The sequence below is a fragment of the Antechinus flavipes genome, chromosome 3, assembly GCF_016432865.1.
Source record: "Antechinus flavipes isolate AdamAnt ecotype Samford, QLD, Australia chromosome 3, AdamAnt_v2, whole genome shotgun sequence".
NCBI lineage: Eukaryota > Metazoa > Chordata > Mammalia > Dasyuromorphia > Dasyuridae > Antechinus > Antechinus flavipes.
The window spans coordinates 379,834,631-379,856,744 of record NC_067400.1 but is presented as its reverse complement, the minus strand read 5'-3'; the positions used below and the strand labels follow the sequence as shown (position 1 = coordinate 379,856,744).

Genomic DNA, 22,114 nt, shown 5'->3' with positions numbered 1-22,114 from the left:
CCTTTCCTGAGTCGTCATATTGCCCTTGTCCTGATTGGTGTTTTTCTCTGTATCTCTAGGAGAGTGCGTAGGCAGAGCCCGCCTCGTCCAGCTTTGGTGAGTTGACTGCCCCTTTGTAAAGTGGGTCATTCCTGAGCCCCCTTCTAGCTGGGATGGAGCTCACTGCGATCCCACGCGCCTCCTTTGCTGTCTGGAGGGCTCCAGGGGGAGGGTGTCCTCGGGTGCATAGGGAGGAGGTTCTGGGGGGCTTACTTTGGCTGTTGGCTCCCTGGGCTGACTGCTCCCAAGTCTGAATGGGAACAATCGAGGTTGTGGTGGCTACATGGGAAGGTATGAAATGGATTCTGCACCGATTCCTGAGGGGGCAGGGAAACCGGAACCATTTTATTGCTAGGGGAGGCCACTAGGGGCCAGGGGTCGATAGAGCCAGAGCGAGTCTGCCACATTTCTGGGAATCCCAATGACAGTCGGCCCTGGCAGATGACTGACCTAGGCCAACTCTGAAGTCTTTTGTGGAGAGAATTTGTCCTGCCATCCACAAGCCAAATCGATGCAGTCTCTTCTTCTGGAGTCCAACAAAGGATTCTAGAAGCAGAGAGACCTTTGAAGTGAACACTTAGAAAGAGAAGTGGAGAATCCCTAAGAAGGGGGAAAGGGTCTCTCCAATTACTGCTGTGCAGAGAATTGGTGGCAATTCCATGTGGATTTTGCAGAGTTCATTGCCAGTTTCATGAGGAGCCAGATATTTTTCAACAGCTCTTAGCCATCCAAAGAAATAATGTGAGCCATTTCTCTTGGGGGACGGGGGAGCGGGGAGGGGGGCTATTCCCAGGTGGTTAGCGTACATCTAGCAGGGATCAAAAACCACCTTGGCAATAGCGAATTACCCATCTACACAAACCCCTCGGGGAGCGAAATGATGATAAAACAGCAGGGTGTTCTTCCAATGTAGCCAGATTCCCGATGTCACCATCCCCACTTGGGAGAGGATGGGGCATAGAAGGAAGTTTCCGTTAGACTCTCCCGATTCCTTAGCTGGTAGGGCATGGGCTTGGAGAACACACCAAACCCAATTCTTTGTTTGGAAAAGAGGTGGGACAGGTTAGGTTTTCAGTGTAATGGTGGAAGCCTAGAGGTTTCTTGCTGAGAGTTTTCCCACCTTTCCAGGCACATTAGCCATCCCATGGCTACTGCTTATTTTTTTTTTTTCTTTTTCTTTTTGTTTTAGATATAGGAGAGAGCGTCGACGTTGTCCGCCTCATCCAGAACAGGTGAGTCTACTGGCCCTTGTCTATGCAGAAATTTCTGAGCCAGCCTCTAGCTGGGATGGAGCTCACTGCGATCCCACGCGCCTCCTTTGCTGTCTGGAGGGCTCCAGGGGGAGGGTGTCCTCGGGTGCATAGGGAGGAGGTTCTGGGGGGCTTACTTTGGCTGTTGGCTCCCTGGGCTGACTGCTCCCAAGTCTGAATGGGAACAATCGAGGTTGTGGTGGCTACATGGGAAGGTATGAAATGGATTCTGCACCGATTCCTGAGGGGGCAGGGAAACCGGAACCATTTTATTGCTAGGGGAGGCCACTAGGGGCCAGGGGTCGATAGAGCCAGAGCGAGTCTGCCACATTTCTGGGAATCCCAATGACAGTCGGCCCTGGCAGATGACTGACCTAGGCCAACTCTGAAGTCTTTTGTGGAGAGAATTTGTCCTGCCATCCACAAGCCAAATCGATGCAGTCTCTTCTTCTGGAGTCCAACAAAGGATTCTAGAAGCAGAGAGACCTTTGAAGTGAACACTTAGAAAGAGAAGTGGAGAATCCCTAAGAAGGGGGAAAGGGTCTCTCCAATTACTGCTGTGCAGAGAATTGGTGGCAATTCCATGTGGATTTTGCAGAGTTCATTGCCAGTTTCATGAGGAGCCAGATATTTTTCAACAGCTCTTAGCCATCCAAAGAAATAATGTGAGCCATTTCTCTTGGGGGACGGGGGAGCGGGGAGGGGGGCTATTCCCAGGTGGTTAGCGTACATCTAGCAGGGATCAAAAACCACCTTGGCAATAGCGAATTACCCATCTACACAAACCCCTCGGGGAGCGAAATGATGATAAAACAGCAGGGTGTTCTTCCAATGTAGCCAGATTCCCGATGTCACCATCCCCACTTGGGAGAGGATGGGGCATAGAAGGAAGTTTCCGTTAGACTCTCCCGATTCCTTAGCTGGTAGGGCATGGGCTTGGAGAACACACCAAACCCAATTCTTTGTTTGGAAAAGAGGTGGGACAGGTTAGGTTTTCAGTGTAATGGTGGAAGCCTAGAGGTTTCTTGCTGAGAGTTTTCCCACCTTTCCAGGCACATTAGCCATCCCATGGCTACTGCTTATTTTTTTTTTTCTTTTTCTTTTTGTTTTAGATATAGGAGAGAGCGTCGACGTTGTCCGCCTCATCCAGAACAGGTGAGTCTACTGGCCCTTGTCTATGCAGAAATTTCTGAGCCAGCCTCTAGCTAGCATGGATCTCTTGAGGTCCGCGATCGCATAGGCTGTCTGGAGGTCTGCGGGTGGATCGTCTGCCCAGTTGCACCTTGAAAAGTGTGTGTGGGGCATGTGGTAGGGGTGTTCGCTTAAGGGGCGGACGGCTGGGTTTCTACCAATTGCCAATTGGCAGAATTGAAGGGTGGACTTTGAATACCATTTTGAAGGCGGGAAATGGCCTCTGTGCCCCATTCAGAGAGGGCAGAGCCACGCAAATGACTCTGCTTTGCTAGGCGAGACCTGTTGGGAGCATTGGAAGAGCCAGGGCGCCTCTGCTCCATGTCAGTCTTGTCTAGAATCTTTTTCCGGGAAGCGAGGCAGTGGCGCTGAGGTAGGGGGAAACAGTAGCTGAGAGCACAGGGAGCGCTGGGCTGGTATCAGCAAACCAGAAACTGGGTGGATTTGGGCAGGATTCCTCTGTCGATTGGAAGGCCTGAAAGTAGGAGCAGGAGAAATGGATGGAAAGGAAAGGGAACCAACTGCACAGCAGCAGGTGTCCCAGAGAAACAAGAGCATGACCTGGAGGAGCAGGTGTCATGAAAGAGGCTCTCCAGGAGCAGGGCAGTGCTTGGCACAAAGGCAGGGGAAAGCATTGTGTTTTCAGAGTCGAGTTAGATCCCATGTTGCCCGAGGCAATTGAGCCAGGAGTTAGAGGCAGTGCCAGATGAGAAAGGGCAGTCATGATATTCAGATATAAGAGGCAACACTGTCCGGAAAATCCCTAAGGGATCCTTGAAAGCCATGGGATTGGGTTCTTGGCATAGAGGAAATAAATATGAAGGCGTGAAATTGCAAACTCCTAGGGGCGCTATGTGCATGCTCAGAAGTCAGGGAAGAATTGGTTCCAAGTTCTCTTAGCCAGTTCCCAGGCGAATTGATAAAGAGGAAAGAAGGAAAGAGTGAATCCCTAAATGATGGGTCAGCTCCAAAGACAGATTGTTTCCGACAATGCCAAGTGCATCCATTCTAGCCGAGGAATGAGCTTGGTCTTCCCTCCTGGTTCGATGAAGGGATTTCGGACCCTTTGGTCTGCAAATGGGGATAGAATGGGAGAAAATGATTGTGAGGTGAGAAGAAAGGGAAGTTGAGCAGCAAGTGGGGATAGTGGGACTTCCCTGTTCTCGTCGGGCAGTTCCCTCTGCTGTAGCCATGAGAAAAAAAGGCAGGGAGGAATGATGAACTGTGGTTCACCCGCTGTACGTGGGGAAGCCCCAAACCTGAGAAAGTATGCTTTGGGACATGTGCAGACTGTTTCCATCACCATGCGGTGATCGCGTAAGGACAGAAAAGAAAAGCTCACCCATCTGAAGGAAGCGATTTGCAACCTGTCTAAATAAAGCATCCCTTTGCGTGTCCTGCCCTTGGGCGTGGCAGATGAGTCCCCGTGTGTGATGGAGCAGGGAATGATGGTAGGCTTTAGGAAATCCTCAGAAGATGCAAGGAGAGTGGAGCCCCGGTATCTCTTCCTACCTGCGGGGCTCTTGGAACGCTGTAACCCACATCCAATCGGCGCCTTGGACCTAGAGAGGCCCTCTTCATGAGCTGGCCCGTCCTTGTTCAAGTATTGCCTCCACCTAGTGAGAAATGAGGAAGGACCAAGAAGCTGAGGTGTGTGCCTTCTGGATGGAGAGCAAGGAGATTTGGCGAGGATGGGCATTGTGGATGAGGAGAACGTTTACAGGGAAACTATTGGACGTCAATTTTTGCTCTTCATCAGGCATCGTATGCGCCATTTGGAACCGAGTAAGTCTGCGAATCTGACTTTGGCAGCTGTTTCTTCTTCCATTCCTTATCAGACAAGCTAAGGATTTAGGGGCCAATACGCTCCTTCCCATGCTCCCGAGTGCCAGGCATGTCCAACAAGGTAGAGAAAGAGAATTTTTCTCAGGTTCCCTCCAGGCCAGAGCTCTCATTGTCCAGGAAACCAAATGGTCAGTGTGGTGTCAGGAATGGCGATGGGATGTCGACTCCATGTGGAATGCTTGGTCGTAGACCGCCTGGCCGTAGAGAGGTATTCCTCAGGGATGATCGACGAGATTCAAGGGTTTCCAGAAAAGAGGCTTGAGCAATGGAGTGCTTTGAACATGCATTGACCCCTTGTTGGTTGACGATGAAATCCCGAGGGAATTCGAGTTATTGGAGAGAAGCAGCCCATTCACTGGAGAGAAACACTTGGATCTCCTTTCATCTTGTGACCTCGACCTGGCTTCATGGGTGCGGAAACTCCAGCATTGTCTCAGTGGGACTGAGGCATTGATTTCCAGTCCTATTGGCGTACACTTCCAAGAAACAAGAATACCCCCAAAACGCGTGGGAGAACTCACGCTACAGACATTTGGAAATAGGGAAGTGAAAGAACAGTGGAATATTGCCGGTTTCATGGATTTGCTGGTTTCAGTCACAGATATTTCCCTCGGGATTTTGGCAGTCTCCCTTGGAATTTTCTGGTACCGCGATCAAGACGTACCACAAACACTGGTCCCTGCAACCATTCTTAGATGACATTTTTGCCTTTGCCAATGAATAGAGACAGTTGAAAATAATTTCTTAGGTTAGTTATGAATATATGCATAACCGATACAAAAGACTAATGGAATAGCTACCTATTTTATTGATTTATTTTCTACATCCATATGGATCTATCTCAAAATATCGAGTCAATCAATGTACACTCTCTGGATGGATCTAGGCCACCCTTTCCGTAAAGGCCCAGCCAAGAAGACCCTATGCAAAGGAGGTCGAACCTTAGAGAAGAATGATTGGGATTTCCACCAGGAAGCCCTTCATGTGTGCTGCCTTTTGTTTCTTCTCCGAGCCGTATAGGCAGAGAGCATGGGAGAAAGCCTTCTCTCTTATTAAGAACGGACAAAATCCTCCCTCTTTAGAATGGCAGGTTCAGAGGATGGAGAAGTAAGAGCCGGAAGAGGAAGAACTTTGTTCCCCTTGGAAGTCAAGTCACCCTTCCTATTTCTGATGAGGGATCTGAACAAACTCTCCATCGCCCAGGGAAACGAACTGGACCACCGTCTATTCGTGTCTTTTTCCTAAAGCCAGAAGACAGGGAGCAGGAGAGAACGTTGAGCAAAACACTTGGAATCATCAAAGGAGGATCATTACTACTCTTCCAAACTTGCTATCTAATGAGTACTTGGCAGAGAATGAATGGCTCCCCCCCAAATGTGGATTTTTCCAAAGCTGATTGCCAATGTCATTTGGAGGTACACATTGGTCCAGCGCTGGTTACCATTGTCAGATGGCCCGTACCCATTTCTGTCTGGCGGGGAATTCATAAAGGGAAAGTTGGCAGATTTGAGGCCTCCGATGGAATCCTGAGATGAGATGATTTCTCATTCGCTGGAAATGCCCGATCCTCTGTGTGAGCAATGGGTCCAGCGTGCCATGGTGTCCTTCAGGTGGAGCCCATTTGCCAAAGACCCTCTCCCAAATGGGAGGTGGTGGGGCATAGGAAGAAATTTCTTGTGGCCGGTGATGGTTGTTAGCAAGGAGTCCGGGGGTTTTCCGATCCACATAGACTCCCATTCTTGGTATAGGCAAAGGAGGGACAGGTCCGATTTTCTGTCAACGTGCCTAAGTGTCTGGGTCTCTTCCAGAGTCGTTTCTCGCCTTTCCTGAGTCGTCATATTGCCCTTGTCCTGATTGGTGTTTTTCTCTGTATCTCTAGGAGAGTGCGTAGGCAGAGCCCGCCTCGTCCAGCTTTGGTGAGTTGACTGCCCCTTTGTAAAGTGGGTCATTCCTGAGCCCCCTTCTAGCTGGGATGGAGCTCACTGCGATCCCACGCGCCTCCTTTGCTGTCTGGAGGGCTCCAGGGGGAGGGTGTCCTCGGGTGCATAGGGAGGAGGTTCTGGGGGGCTTACTTTGGCTGTTGGCTCCCTGGGCTGACTGCTCCCAAGTCTGAATGGGAACAATCGAGGTTGTGGTGGCTACATGGGAAGGTATGAAATGGATTCTGCACCGATTCCTGAGGGGGCAGGGAAACCGGAACCATTTTATTGCTAGGGGAGGCCACTAGGGGCCAGGGGTCGATAGAGCCAGAGCGAGTCTGCCACATTTCTGGGAATCCCAATGACAGTCGGCCCTGGCAGATGACTGACCTAGGCCAACTCTGAAGTCTTTTGTGGAGAGAATTTGTCCTGCCATCCACAAGCCAAATCGATGCAGTCTCTTCTTCTGGAGTCCAACAAAGGATTCTAGAAGCAGAGAGACCTTTGAAGTGAACACTTAGAAAGAGAAGTGGAGAATCCCTAAGAAGGGGGAAAGGGTCTCTCCAATTACTGCTGTGCAGAGAATTGGTGGCAATTCCATGTGGATTTTGCAGAGTTCATTGCCAGTTTCATGAGGAGCCAGATATTTTTCAACAGCTCTTAGCCATCCAAAGAAATAATGTGAGCCATTTCTCTTGGGGGACGGGGGAGCGGGGAGGGGGGCTATTCCCAGGTGGTTAGCGTACATCTAGCAGGGATCAAAAACCACCTTGGCAATAGCGAATTACCCATCTACACAAACCCCTCGGGGAGCGAAATGATGATAAAACAGCAGGGTGTTCTTCCAATGTAGCCAGATTCCCGATGTCACCATCCCCACTTGGGAGAGGATGGGGCATAGAAGGAAGTTTCCGTTAGACTCTCCCGATTCCTTAGCTGGTAGGGCATGGGCTTGGAGAACACACCAAACCCAATTCTTTGTTTGGAAAAGAGGTGGGACAGGTTAGGTTTTCAGTGTAATGGTGGAAGCCTAGAGGTTTCTTGCTGAGAGTTTTCCCACCTTTCCAGGCACATTAGCCATCCCATGGCTACTGCTTATTTTTTTTTTTTCTTTTTCTTTTTGTTTTAGATATAGGAGAGAGCGTCGACGTTGTCCGCCTCATCCAGAACAGGTGAGTCTACTGGCCCTTGTCTATGCAGAAATTTCTGAGCCAGCCTCTAGCTAGCATGGATCTCTTGAGGTCCGCGATCGCATAGGCTGTCTGGAGGTCTGCGGGTGGATCGTCTGCCCAGTTGCACCTTGAAAAGTGTGTGTGGGGCATGTGGTAGGGGTGTTCGCTTAAGGGGCGGACGGCTGGGTTTCTACCAATTGCCAATTGGCAGAATTGAAGGGTGGACTTTGAATACCATTTTGAAGGCGGGAAATGGCCTCTGTGCCCCATTCAGAGAGGGCAGAGCCACGCAAATGACTCTGCTTTGCTAGGCGAGACCTGTTGGGAGCATTGGAAGAGCCAGGGCGCCTCTGCTCCATGTCAGTCTTGTCTAGAATCTTTTTCCGGGAAGCGAGGCAGTGGCGCTGAGGTAGGGGGAAACAGTAGCTGAGAGCACAGGGAGCGCTGGGCTGGTATCAGCAAACCAGAAACTGGGTGGATTTGGGCAGGATTCCTCTGTCGATTGGAAGGCCTGAAAGTAGGAGCAGGAGAAATGGATGGAAAGGAAAGGGAACCAACTGCACAGCAGCAGGTGTCCCAGAGAAACAAGAGCATGACCTGGAGGAGCAGGTGTCATGAAAGAGGCTCTCCAGGAGCAGGGCAGTGCTTGGCACAAAGGCAGGGGAAAGCATTGTGTTTTCAGAGTCGAGTTAGATCCCATGTTGCCCGAGGCAATTGAGCCAGGAGTTAGAGGCAGTGCCAGATGAGAAAGGGCAGTCATGATATTCAGATATAAGAGGCAACACTGTCCGGAAAATCCCTAAGGGATCCTTGAAAGCCATGGGATTGGGTTCTTGGCATAGAGGAAATAAATATGAAGGCGTGAAATTGCAAACTCCTAGGGGCGCTATGTGCATGCTCAGAAGTCAGGGAAGAATTGGTTCCAAGTTCTCTTAGCCAGTTCCCAGGCGAATTGATAAAGAGGAAAGAAGGAAAGAGTGAATCCCTAAATGATGGGTCAGCTCCAAAGACAGATTGTTTCCGACAATGCCAAGTGCATCCATTCTAGCCGAGGAATGAGCTTGGTCTTCCCTCCTGGTTCGATGAAGGGATTTCGGACCCTTTGGTCTGCAAATGGGGATAGAATGGGAGAAAATGATTGTGAGGTGAGAAGAAAGGGAAGTTGAGCAGCAAGTGGGGATAGTGGGACTTCCCTGTTCTCGTCGGGCAGTTCCCTCTGCTGTAGCCATGAGAAAAAAAGGCAGGGAGGAATGATGAACTGTGGTTCACCCGCTGTACGTGGGGAAGCCCCAAACCTGAGAAAGTATGCTTTGGGACATGTGCAGACTGTTTCCATCACCATGCGGTGATTGCGTAAGGACAGAAAAGAAAAGCTCACCCATCTGAAGGAAGCGATTTGCAACCTGTCTAAATAAAGCATCCCTTTGCGTGTCCTGCCCTTGGGCGTGGCAGATGAGTCCCCGTGTGTGATGGAGCAGGGAATGATGGTAGGCTTTAGGAAATCCTCAGAAGATGCAAGGAGAGTGGAGCCCCGGTATCTCTTCCTACCTGCGGGGCTCTTGGAACGCTGTAACCCACATCCAATCGGCGCCTTGGACCTAGAGAGGCCCTCTTCATGAGCTGGCCCGTCCTTGTTCAAGTATTGCCTCCACCTAGTGAGAAATGAGGAAGGACCAAGAAGCTGAGGTGTGTGCCTTCTGGATGGAGAGCAAGGAGATTTGGCGAGGATGGGCATTGTGGATGAGGAGAACGTTTACAGGGAAACTATTGGACGTCAATTTTTGCTCTTCATCAGGCATCGTATGCGCCATTTGGAACCGAGTAAGTCTGCGAATCTGACTTTGGCAGCTGTTTCTTCTTCCATTCCTTATCAGACAAGCTAAGGATTTAGGGGCCAATACGCTCCTTCCCATGCTCCCGAGTGCCAGGCATGTCCAACAAGGTAGAGAAAGAGAATTTTTCTCAGGTTCCCTCCAGGCCAGAGCTCTCATTGTCCAGGAAACCAAATGGTCAGTGTGGTGTCAGGAATGGCGATGGGATGTCGACTCCATGTGGAATGCTTGGTCGTAGACCGCCTGGCCGTAGAGAGGTATTCCTCAGGGGAGATCGACGAGATTCAAGGGTTTCCAGAAAAGAGGCTTGAGCAATGGAGTGCTTTGAACATGCATTGACCCCTTGTTGGTTGACGATGAAATCCCGAGGGAATTCGAGTTATTGGAGAGAAGCAGCCCATTCACTGGAGAGAAACACTTGGATCTCCTTTCATCTTGTGACCTCGACCTGGCTTCATGGGTGCGGAAACTCCAGCATTGTCTCAGTGGGACTGAGGCATTGATTTCCAGTCCTATTGGCGTACACTTCCAAGAAACAAGAATACCCCCAAAACGCGTGGGAGAACTCACGCTACAGACATTTGGAAATAGGGAAGTGAAAGAACAGTGGAATATTGCCGGTTTCATGGATTTGCTGGTTTCAGTCACAGATATTTCCCTCGGGATTTTGGCAGTCTCCCTTGGAATTTTCTGGTACCGCGATCAAGACGTACCACAAACACTGGTCCCTGCAACCATTCTTAGATGACATTTTTGCCTTTGCCAATGAATAGAGACAGTTGAAAATAATTTCTTAGGTTAGTTATGAATATATGCATAACCGATACAAAAGACTAATGGAATAGCTACCTATTTTATTGATTTATTTTCTACATCCATATGGATCTATCTCAAAATATCGAGTCAATCAATGTACACTCTCTGGATGGATCTAGGCCACCCTTTCCGTAAAGGCCCAGCCAAGAAGACCCTATGCAAAGGAGGTCGAACCTTAGAGAAGAATGATTGGGATTTCCACCAGGAAGCCCTTCATGTGTGCTGCCTTTTGTTTCTTCTCCGAGCCGTATAGGCAGAGAGCATGGGAGAAAGCCTTCTCTCTTATTAAGAACGGACAAAATCCTCCCTCTTTAGAATGGCAGGTTCAGAGGATGGAGAAGTAAGAGCCGGAAGAGGAAGAACTTTGTTCCCCTTGGAAGTCAAGTCACCCTTCCTATTTCTGATGAGGGATCTGAACAAACTCTCCATCGCCCAGGGAAACGAACTGGACCACCGTCTATTCGTGTCTTTTTCCTAAAGCCAGAAGACAGGGAGCAGGAGAGAACGTTGAGCAAAACACTTGGAATCATCAAAGGAGGATCATTACTACTCTTCCAAACTTGCTATCTAATGAGTACTTGGCAGAGAATGAATGGCTCCCCCCCAAATGTGGATTTTTCCAAAGCTGATTGCCAATGTCATTTGGAGGTACACATTGGTCCAGCGCTGGTTACCATTGTCAGATGGCCCGTACCCATTTCTGTCTGGCGGGGAATTCAGAAAGGGAAGTTGAGCAGCAAGTGGGGATAGTGGGACTTCCCTGTTCTCGTCGGGCAGTTCCCTCTGCTGTAGCCATGAGAAAAAAAGGCAGGGAGGAATGATGAACTGTGGTTCACCCGCTGTACGTGGGGAAGCCCCAAACCTGAGAAAGTATGCTTTGGGACATGTGCAGACTGTTTCCATCACCATGCGGTGATTGCGTAAGGACAGAAAAGAAAAGCTCACCCATCTGAAGGAAGCGATTTGCAACCTGTCTAAATAAAGCATCCCTTTGCGTGTCCTGCCCTTGGGCGTGGCAGATGAGTCCCCGTGTGTGATGGAGCAGGGAATGATGGTAGGCTTTAGGAAATCCTCAGAAGATGCAAGGAGAGTGGAGCCCCGGTATCTCTTCCTACCTGCGGGGCTCTTGGAACGCTGTAACCCACATCCAATCGGCGCCTTGGACCTAGAGAGGCCCTCTTCATGAGCTGGCCCGTCCTTGTTCAAGTATTGCCTCCACCTAGTGAGAAATGAGGAAGGACCAAGAAGCTGAGGTGTGTGCCTTCTGGATGGAGAGCAAGGAGATTTGGCGAGGATGGGCATTGTGGATGAGGAGAACGTTTACAGGGAAACTATTGGACGTCAATTTTTGCTCTTCATCAGGCATCGTATGCGCCATTTGGAACCGAGTAAGTCTGCGAATCTGACTTTGGCAGCTGTTTCTTCTTCCATTCCTTATCAGACAAGCTAAGGATTTAGGGGCCAATACGCTCCTTCCCATGCTCCCGAGTGCCAGGCATGTCCAACAAGGTAGAGAAAGAGAATTTTTCTCAGGTTCCCTCCAGGCCAGAGCTCTCATTGTCCAGGAAACCAAATGGTCAGTGTGGTGTCAGGAATGGCGATGGGATGTCGACTCCATGTGGAATGCTTGGTCGTAGACCGCCTGGCCGTAGAGAGGTATTCCTCAGGGATGATCGACGAGATTCAAGGGTTTCCAGAAAAGAGGCTTGAGCAATGGAGTGCTTTGAACATGCATTGACCCCTTGTTGGTTGACGATGAAATCCCGAGGGAATTCGAGTTATTGGAGAGAAGCAGCCCATTCACTGGAGAGAAACACTTGGATCTCCTTTCATCTTGTGACCTCGACCTGGCTTCATGGGTGCGGAAACTCCAGCATTGTCTCAGTGGGACTGAGGCATTGATTTCCAGTCCTATTGGCGTACACTTCCAAGAAACAAGAATACCCCCAAAACGCGTGGGAGAACTCACGCTACAGACATTTGGAAATAGGGAAGTGAAAGAACAGTGGAATATTGCCGGTTTCATGGATTTGCTGGTTTCAGTCACAGATATTTCCCTCGGGATTTTGGCAGTCTCCCTTGGAATTTTCTGGTACCGCGATCAAGACGTACCACAAACACTGGTCCCTGCAACCATTCTTAGATGACATTTTTGCCTTTGCCAATGAATAGAGACAGTTGAAAATAATTTCTTAGGTTAGTTATGAATATATGCATAACCGATACAAAAGACTAATGGAATAGCTACCTATTTTATTGATTTATTTTCTACATCCATATGGATCTATCTCAAAATATCGAGTCAATCAATGTACACTCTCTGGATGGATCTAGGCCACCCTTTCCGTAAAGGCCCAGCCAAGAAGACCCTATGCAAAGGAGGTCGAACCTTAGAGAAGAATGATTGGGATTTCCACCAGGAAGCCCTTCATGTGTGCTGCCTTTTGTTTCTTCTCCGCGCCGTATAGGCAGAGAGCATGGGAGAAAGCCTTCTCTCTTATTAAGAACGGACAAAATCCTCCCTCTTTAGAATGGCAGGTTCAGAGGATGGAGAAGTAAGAGCCGGAAGAGGAAGAACTTTGTTCCCCTTGGAAGTCAAGTCACCCTTCCTATTTCTGATGAGGGATCTGAACAAACTCTCCATCGCCCAGGGAAACGAACTGGACCACCGTCTATTCGTGTCTTTTTCCTAAAGCCAGAAGACAGGGAGCAGGAGAGAACGTTGAGCAAAACACTTGGAATCATCAAAGGAGGATCATTACTACTCTTCCAAACTTGCTATCTAATGAGTACTTGGCAGAGAATGAATGGCTCCCCCCCAAATGTGGATTTTTCCAAAGCTGATTGCCAATGTCATTTGGAGGTACACATTGGTCCAGCGCTGGTTACCATTGTCAGATGGCCCGTACCCATTTCTGTCTGGCGGGGAATTCATAAAGGGAAAGTTGGCAGATTTGAGGCCTCCGATGGAATCCTGAGATGAGATGATTTCTCATTCGCTGGAAATGCCCGATCCTCTGTGTGAGCAATGGGTCCAGCGTGCCATGGTGTCCTTCAGGTGGAGCCCATTTGCCAAAGACCCTCTCCCAAATGGGAGGTGGTGGGGCATAGGAAGAAATTTCTTGTGGCCGGTGATGGTTGTTAGCAAGGAGTCCGGGGGTTTTCCGATCCACATAGACTCCCATTCTTGGTATAGGCAAAGGGGGGACAGGTCCGATTTTCTGTCAACGTGCCTAAGTGTCTGGGTCTCTTCCAGAGTCGTTTCTCGCCTTTCCTGAGTCGTCATATTGCCCTTGTCCTGATTGGTGTTTTTCTCTGTATCTCTAGGAGAGTGCGTAGGCAGAGCCCGCCTCGTCCAGCTTTGGTGAGTTGACTGCCCCTTTGTAAAGTGGGTCATTCCTGAGCCCCCTTCTAGCTGGGATGGAGCTCACTGCGATCCCACGCGCCTCCTTTGCTGTCTGGAGGGCTCCAGGGGGAGGGTGTCCTCGGGTGCATAGGGAGGAGGTTCTGGGGGGCTTACTTTGGCTGTTGGCTCCCTGGGCTGACTGCTCCCAAGTCTGAATGGGAACAATCGAGGTTGTGGTGGCTACATGGGAAGGTATGAAATGGATTCTGCACCGATTCCTGAGGGGGCAGGGAAACCGGAACCATTTTATTGCTAGGGGAGGCCACTAGGGGCCAGGGGTCGATAGAGCCAGGGCGCCTCTGCTCCATGTCAGTCTTGTCTAGAATCTTTTTCCGGGAAGCGAGGCAGTGGCGCTGAGGTAGGGGGAAACAGTAGCTGAGAGCACAGGGAGCGCTGGGCTGGTATCAGCAAACCAGAAACTGGGTGGATTTGGGCAGGATTCCTCTGTCGATTGGAAGGCCTGAAAGTAGGAGCAGGAGAAATGGATGGAAAGGAAAGGGAACCAACTGCACAGCAGCAGGTGTCCCAGAGAAACAAGAGCATGACCTGGAGGAGCAGGTGTCATGAAAGAGGCTCTCCAGGAGCAGGGCAGTGCTTGGCACAAAGGCAGGGGAAAGCATTGTGTTTTCAGAGTCGAGTTAGATCCCATGTTGCCCGAGGCAATTGAGCCAGGAGTTAGAGGCAGTGCCAGATGAGAAAGGGCAGTCATGATATTCAGATATAAGAGGCAACACTGTCCGGAAAATCCCTAAGGGATCCTTGAAAGCCATGGGATTGGGTTCTTGGCATAGAGGAAATAAATATGAAGGCGTGAAATTGCAAACTCCTAGGGGCGCTATGTGCATGCTCAGAAGTCAGGGAAGAATTGGTTCCAAGTTCTCTTAGCCAGTTCCCAGGCGAATTGATAAAGAGGAAAGAAGGAAAGAGTGAATCCCTAAATGATGGGTCAGCTCCAAAGACAGATTGTTTCCGACAATGCCAAGTGCATCCATTCTAGCCGAGGAATGAGCTTGGTCTTCCCTCCTGGTTCGATGAAGGGATTTCGGACCCTTTGGTCTGCAAATGGGGATAGAATGGGAGAAAATGATTGTGAGGTGAGAAGAAAGGGAAGTTGAGCAGCAAGTGGGGATAGTGGGACTTCCCTGTTCTCGTCGGGCAGTTCCCTCTGCTGTAGCCATGAGAAAAAAAGGCAGGGAGGAATGATGAACTGTGGTTCACCCGCTGTACGTGGGGAAGCCCCAAACCTGAGAAAGTATGCTTTGGGACATGTGCAGACTGTTTCCATCACCATGCGGTGATTGCGTAAGGACAGAAAAGAAAAGCTCACCCATCTGAAGGAAGCGATTTGCAACCTGTCTAAATAAAGCATCCCTTTGCGTGTCCTGCCCTTGGGCGTGGCAGATGAGTCCCCGTGTGTGATGGAGCAGGGAATGATGGTAGGCTTTAGGAAATCCTCAGAAGATGCAAGGAGAGTGGAGCCCCGGTATCTCTTCCTACCTGCGGGGCTCTTGGAACGCTGTAACCCACATCCAATCGGCGCCTTGGACCTAGAGAGGCCCTCTTCATGAGCTGGCCCGTCCTTGTTCAAGTATTGCCTCCACCTAGTGAGAAATGAGGAAGGACCAAGAAGCTGAGGTGTGTGCCTTCTGGATGGAGAGCAAGGAGATTTGGCGAGGATGGGCATTGTGGATGAGGAGAACGTTTACAGGGAAACTATTGGACGTCAATTTTTGCTCTTCATCAGGCATCGTATGCGCCATTTGGAACCGAGTAAGTCTGCGAATCTGACTTTGGCAGCTGTTTCTTCTTCCATTCCTTATCAGACAAGCTAAGGATTTAGGGGCCAATACGCTCCTTCCCATGCTCCCGAGTGCCAGGCATGTCCAACAAGGTAGAGAAAGAGAATTTTTCTCAGGTTCCCTCCAGGCCAGAGCTCTCATTGTCCAGGAAACCAAATGGTCAGTGTGGTGTCAGGAATGGCGATGGGATGTCGACTCCATGTGGAATGCTTGGTCGTAGACCGCCTGGCCGTAGAGAGGTATTCCTCAGGGATGATCGACGAGATTCAAGGGTTTCCAGAAAAGAGGCTTGAGCAATGGAGTGCTTTGAACATGCATTGACCCCTTGTTGGTTGACGATGAAATCCCGAGGGAATTCGAGTTATTGGAGAGAAGCAGCCCATTCACTGGAGAGAAACACTTGGATCTCCTTTCATCTTGTGACCTCGACCTGGCTTCATGGGTGCGGAAACTCCAGCATTGTCTCAGTGGGACTGAGGCATTGATTTCCAGTCCTATTGGCGTACACTTCCAAGAAACAAGAATACCCCCAAAACGCGTGGGAGAACTCACGCTACAGACATTTGGAAATAGGGAAGTGAAAGAACAGTGGAATATTGCCGGTTTCATGGATTTGCTGGTTTCAGTCACAGATATTTCCCTCGGGATTTTGGCAGTCTCCCTTGGAATTTTCTGGTACCGCGATCAAGACGTACCACAAACACTGGTCCCTGCAACCATTCTTAGATGACATTTTTGCCTTTGCCAATGAATAGAGACAGTTGAAAATAATTTCTTAGGTTAGTTATGAATATATGCATAACCGATACAAAAGACTAATGGAATAGCTACCTATTTTATTGATTTATTTTCTACATCCATATGGATCTATCTCAAAATATCGAGTCAATCAATGTACACTCTCTGGATGGATCTAGGCCACCCTTTCCGTAAAGGCCCAGCCAAGAAGACCCTATGCAAAGGAGGTCGAACCTTAGAGAAGAATGATTGGGATTTCCACCAGGAAGCCCTTCATGTGTGCTGCCTTTTGTTTCTTCTCCGCGCCGTATAGGCAGAGAGCATGGGAGAAAGCCTTCTCTCTTATTAAGAACGGACAAAATCCTCCCTCTTTAGAATGGCAGGTTCAGAGGATGGAGAAGTAAGAGCCGGAAGAGGAAGAACTTTGTTCCCCTTGGAAGTCAAGTCACCCTTCCTATTTCTGATGAGGGATCTGAACAAACTCTCCATCGCCCAGGGAAACGAACTGGACCACCGTCTATTCGTGTCTTTTTCCTAAAGCCAGAAGACAGGGAGCAGGAGAGAACGTTGAGCAAAACACTTGGAATCATCAAAGGAGGATCATTACTACTCTTCCAAACTTGCTATCTAATGAGTACTTGGCAGAGAATGAATGGCTCCCCCCCAAATGTGGATTTTTCCAAAGCTGATTGCCAATGTCATTTGGAGGTACACATTGGTCCAGCGCTGGTTACCATTGTCAGATGGCCCGTACCCATTTCTGTCTGGCGGGGAATTCATAAAGGGAAAGTTGGCAGATTTGAGGCCTCCGATGGAATCCTGAGATGAGATGATTTCTCATTCGCTGGAAATGCCCGATCCTCTGTGTGAGCAATGGGTCCAGCGTGCCATGGTGTCCTTCAGGTGGAGCCCATTTGCCAAAGACCCTCTCCCAAATGGGAGGTGGTGGGGCATAGGAAGAAATTTCTTGTGGCCGGTGATGGTTGTTAGCAAGGAGTCCGGGGGTTTTCCGATCCACATAGACTCCCATTCTTGGTATAGGCAAAGGGGGGACAGGTCCGATTTTCTGTCAACGTGCCTAAGTGTCTGGGTCTCTTCCAGAGTCGTTTCTCGCCTTTCCTGAGTCGTCATATTGCCCTTGTCCTGATTGGTGTTTTTCTCTGTATCTCTAGGAGAGTGCGTAGGCAGAGCCCGCCTCGTCCAGCTTTGGTGAGTTGACTGCCCCTTTGTAAAGTGGGTCATTCCTGAGCCCCCTTCTAGCTGGGATGGAGCTCACTGCGATCCCACGCGCCTCCTTTGCTGTCTGGAGGGCTCCAGGGGGAGGGTGTCCTCGGGTGCATAGGGAGGAGGTTCTGGGGGGCTTACTTTGGCTGTTGGCTCCCTGGGCTGACTGCTCCCAAGTCTGAATGGGAACAATCGAGGTTGTGGTGGCTACATGGGAAGGTATGAAATGGATTCTGCACCGATTCCTGAGGGGGCAGGGAAACCGGAACCATTTTATTGCTAGGGGAGGCCACTAGGGGCCAGGGGTCGATAGAGCCAGAGCGAGTCTGCCACATTTCTGGGAATCCCAATGACAGTCGGCCCTGGCAGATGACTGACCTAGGCCAACTCTGAAGTCTTTTGTGGAGAGAATTTGTCCTGCCATCCACAAGCCAAATCGATGCAGTCTCTTCTTCTGGAGTCCAACAAAGGATTCTAGAAGCAGAGAGACCTTTGAAGTGAACACTTAGAAAGAGAAGTGGAGAATCCCTAAGAAGGGGGAAAGGGTCTCTCCAATTACTGCTGTGCAGAGAATTGGTGGCAATTCCATGTGGATTTTGCAGAGTTCATTGCCAGTTTCATGAGGAGCCAGATATTTTTCAACAGCTCTTAGCCATCCAAAGAAATAATGTGAGCCATTTCTCTTGGGGGACGGGGGAGCGGGGAGGGGGGCTATTCCCAGGTGGTTAGCGTACATCTAGCAGGGATCAAAAACCACCTTGGCAATAGCGAATTACCCATCTACACAAACCCCTCGGGGAGCGAAATGATGATAAAACAGCAGGGTGTTCTTCCAATGTAGCCAGATTCCCGATGTCACCATCCCCACTTGGGAGAGGATGGGGCATAGAAGGAAGTTTCCGTTAGACTCTCCCGATTCCTTAGCTGGTAGGGCATGGGCTTGGAGAACACACCAAACCCAATTCTTTGTTTGGAAAAGAGGTGGGACAGGTTAGGTTTTCAGTGTAATGGTGGAAGCCTAGAGGTTTCTTGCTGAGAGTTTTCCCACCTTTCCAGGCACATTAGCCATCCCATGGCTACTGCTTATTTTTTTTTTTCTTTTTCTTTTTGTTTTAGATATAGGAGAGAGCGTCGACGTTGTCCGCCTCATCCAGAACAGGTGAGTCTACTGGCCCTTGTCTATGCAGAAATTTCTGAGCCAGCCTCTAGCTGGGATGGAGCTCACTGCGATCCCACGCGCCTCCTTTGCTGTCTGGAGGGCTCCAGGGGGAGGGTGTCCTCGGGTGCATAGGGAGGAGGTTCTGGGGGGCTTACTTTGGCTGTTGGCTCCCTGGGCTGACTGCTCCCAAGTCTGAATGGGAACAATCGAGGTTGTGGTGGCTACATGGGAAGGTATGAAATGGATTCTGCACCGATTCCTGAGGGGGCAGGGAAACCGGAACCATTTTATTGCTAGGGGAGGCCACTAGGGGCCAGGGGTCGATAGAGCCAGAGCGAGTCTGCCACATTTCTGGGAATCCCAATGACAGTCGGCCCTGGCAGATGACTGACCTAGGCCAACTCTGAAGTCTTTTGTGGAGAGAATTTGTCCTGCCATCCACAAGCCAAATCGATGCAGTCTCTTCTTCTGGAGTCCAACAAAGGATTCTAGAAGCAGAGAGACCTTTGAAGTGAACACTTAGAAAGAGAAGTGGAGAATCCCTAAGAAGGGGGAAAGGGTCTCTCCAATTACTGCTGTGCAGAGAATTGGTGGCAATTCCATGTGGATTTTGCAGAGTTCATTGCCAGTTTCATGAGGAGCCAGATATTTTTCAACAGCTCTTAGCCATCCAAAGAAATAATGTGAGCCATTTCTCTTGGGGGACGGGGGAGCGGGGAGGGGGGCTATTCCCAGGTGGTTAGCGTACATCTAGCAGGGATCAAAAACCACCTTGGCAATAGCGAATTACCCATCTACACAAACCCCTCGGGGAGCGAAATGATGATAAAACAGCAGGGTGTTCTTCCAATGTAGCCAGATTCCCGATGTCACCATCCCCACTTGGGAGAGGATGGGGCATAGAAGGAAGTTTCCGTTAGACTCTCCCGATTCCTTAGCTGGTAGGGCATGGGCTTGGAGAACACACCAAACCCAATTCTTTGTTTGGAAAAGAGGTGGGACAGGTTAGGTTTTCAGTGTAATGGTGGAAGCCTAGAGGTTTCTTGCTGAGAGTTTTCCCACCTTTCCAGGCACATTAGCCATCCCATGGCTACTGCTTATTTTTTTTTTTCTTTTTCTTTTTGTTTTAGATATAGGAGAGAGCGTCGACGTTGTCCGCCTCATCCAGAACAGGTGAGTCTACTGGCCCTTGTCTATGCAGAAATTTCTGAGCCAGCCTCTAGCTAGCATGGATCTCTTGAGGTCCGCGATCGCATAGGCTGTCTGGAGGTCTGCGGGTGGATCGTCTGCCCAGTTGCACCTTGAAAAGTGTGTGTGGGGCATGTGGTAGGGGTGTTCGCTTAAGGGGCGGACGGCTGGGTTTCTACCAATTGCCAATTGGCAGAATTGAAGGGTGGACTTTGAATACCATTTTGAAGGCGGGAAATGGCCTCTGTGCCCCATTCAGAGAGGGCAGAGCCACGCAAATGACTCTGCTTTGCTAGGCGAGACCTGTTGGGAGCATTGGAAGAGCCAGGGCGCCTCTGCTCCATGTCAGTCTTGTCTAGAATCTTTTTCCGGGAAGCGAGGCAGTGGCGCTGAGGTAGGGGGAAACAGTAGCTGAGAGCACAGGGAGCGCTGGGCTGGTATCAGCAAACCAGAAACTGGGTGGATTTGGGCAGGATTCCTCTGTCGATTGGAAGGCCTGAAAGTAGGAGCAGGAGAAATGGATGGAAAGGAAAGGGAACCAACTGCACAGCAGCAGGTGTCCCAGAGAAACAAGAGCATGACCTGGAGGAGCAGGTGTCATGAAAGAGGCTCTCCAGGAGCAGGGCAGTGCTTGGCACAAAGGCAGGGGAAAGCATTGTGTTTTCAGAGTCGAGTTAGATCCCATGTTGCCCGAGGCAATTGAGCCAGGAGTTAGAGGCAGTGCCAGATGAGAAAGGGCAGTCATGATATTCAGATATAAGAGGCAACACTGTCCGGAAAATCCCTAAGGGATCCTTGAAAGCCATGGGATTGGGTTCTTGGCATAGAGGAAATAAATATGAAGGCGTGAAATTGCAAACTCCTAGGGGCGCTATGTGCATGCTCAGAAGTCAGGGAAGAATTGGTTCCAAGTTCTCTTAGCCAGTTCCCAGGCGAATTGATAAAGAGGAAAGAAGGAAAGAGTGAATCCCTAAATGATGGGTCAGCTCCAAAGACAGATTGTTTCCGACAATGCCAAGTGCATCCATTCTAGCCGAGGAATGAGCTTGGTCTTCCCTCCTGGTTCGATGAAGGGATTTCGGACCCTTTGGTCTGCAAATGGGGATAGAATGGGAGAAAATGATTGTGAGGTGAGAAGAAAGGGAAGTTGAGCAGCAAGTGGGGATAGTGGGACTTCCCTGTTCTCGTCGGGCAGTTCCCTCTGCTGTAGCCATGAGAAAAAAAGGCAGGGAGGAATGATGAACTGTGGTTCACCCGCTGTACGTGGGGAAGCCCCAAACCTGAGAAAGTATGCTTTGGGACATGTGCAGACTGTTTCCATCACCATGCGGTGATTGCGTAAGGACAGAAAAGAAAAGCTCACCCATCTGAAGGAAGCGATTTGCAACCTGTCTAAATAAAGCATCCCTTTGCGTGTCCTGCCCTTGGGCGTGGCAGATGAGTCCCCGTGTGTGATGGAGCAGGGAATGATGGTAGGCTTTAGGAAATCCTCAGAAGATGCAAGGAGAGTGGAGCCCCGGTATCTCTTCCTACCTGCGGGGCTCTTGGAACGCTGTAACCCACATCCAATCGGCGCCTTGGACCTAGAGAGGCCCTCTTCATGAGCTGGCCCGTCCTTGTTCAAGTATTGCCTCCACCTAGTGAGAAATGAGGAAGGACCAAGAAGCTGAGGTGTGTGCCTTCTGGATGGAGAGCAAGGAGATTTGGCGAGGATGGGCATTGTGGATGAGGAGAACGTTTACAGGGAAACTATTGGACGTCAATTTTTGCTCTTCATCAGGCATCGTATGCGCCATTTGGAACCGAGTAAGTCTGCGAATCTGACTTTGGCAGCTGTTTCTTCTTCCATTCCTTATCAGACAAGCTAAGGATTTAGGGGCCAATACGCTCCTTCCCATGCTCCCGAGTGCCAGGCATGTCCAACAAGGTAGAGAAAGAGAATTTTTCTCAGGTTCCCTCCAGGCCAGAGCTCTCATTGTCCAGGAAACCAAATGGTCAGTGTGGTGTCAGGAATGGCGATTGGATGTCGACTCCATGTGGAATGCTTGGTCGTAGACCGCCTGGCCGTAGAGAGGTATTCCTCAGGGATGATCGACGAGATTCAAGGGTTTCCAGAAAAGAGGCTTGAGCAATGGAGTGCTTTGAACATGCATTGACCCCTTGTTGGTTGACGATGAAATCCCGAGGGAATTCGAGTTATTGGAGAGAAGCAGCCCATTCACTGGAGAGAAACACTTGGATCTCCTTTCATCTTGTGACCTCGACCTGGCTTCATGGGTGCGGAAACTCCAGCATTGTCTCAGTGGGACTGAGGCATTGATTTCCAGTCCTATTGGCGTACACTTCCAAGAAACAAGAATACCCCCAAAACGCGTGGGAGAACTCACGCTACAGACATTTGGAAATAGGGAAGTGAAAGAACAGTGGAATATTGCCGGTTTCATGGATTTGCTGGTTTCAGTCACAGATATTTCCCTCGGGATTTTGGCAGTCTCCCTTGGAATTTTCTGGTACCGCGATCAAGACGTACCACAAA

General features: G+C 49.8%; 1 protein-coding gene and 1 long non-coding RNA gene across 4 annotated transcripts in view; one reads left to right on the top strand and one right to left on the bottom strand.

Annotated features, from left to right (window-relative positions):
* Positions 1-18,436, top strand: part of LOC127554400 (uncharacterized) — a 37,373-nt gene extending 18,937 nt beyond the window's left edge. Inside the window, exons 4-10 of one of the 2 annotated variants that reach the window (XR_007951973.1) lie at positions 60-96; positions 2,402-2,444; positions 6,205-6,241; positions 7,374-7,416; positions 13,392-13,428; positions 17,180-17,216; positions 18,348-18,436. This is a non-coding gene — a long non-coding RNA (uncharacterized LOC127554400). Of the gene's footprint in view, positions 1-59; positions 97-2,401; positions 2,445-6,204; positions 6,242-7,373; positions 9,077-13,391; positions 13,429-17,179; positions 17,217-18,347 lie in introns of those variants that run through there. The other variant, XR_007951972.1, reaches the window with a different exon arrangement.
* LOC127554392 (uncharacterized) overlaps positions 1-22,114 on the bottom strand; it is an 804,883-nt gene that overhangs the window by 290,811 nt on the left and 491,958 nt on the right. The gene's annotated exons all lie outside the window — the stretch shown is intronic.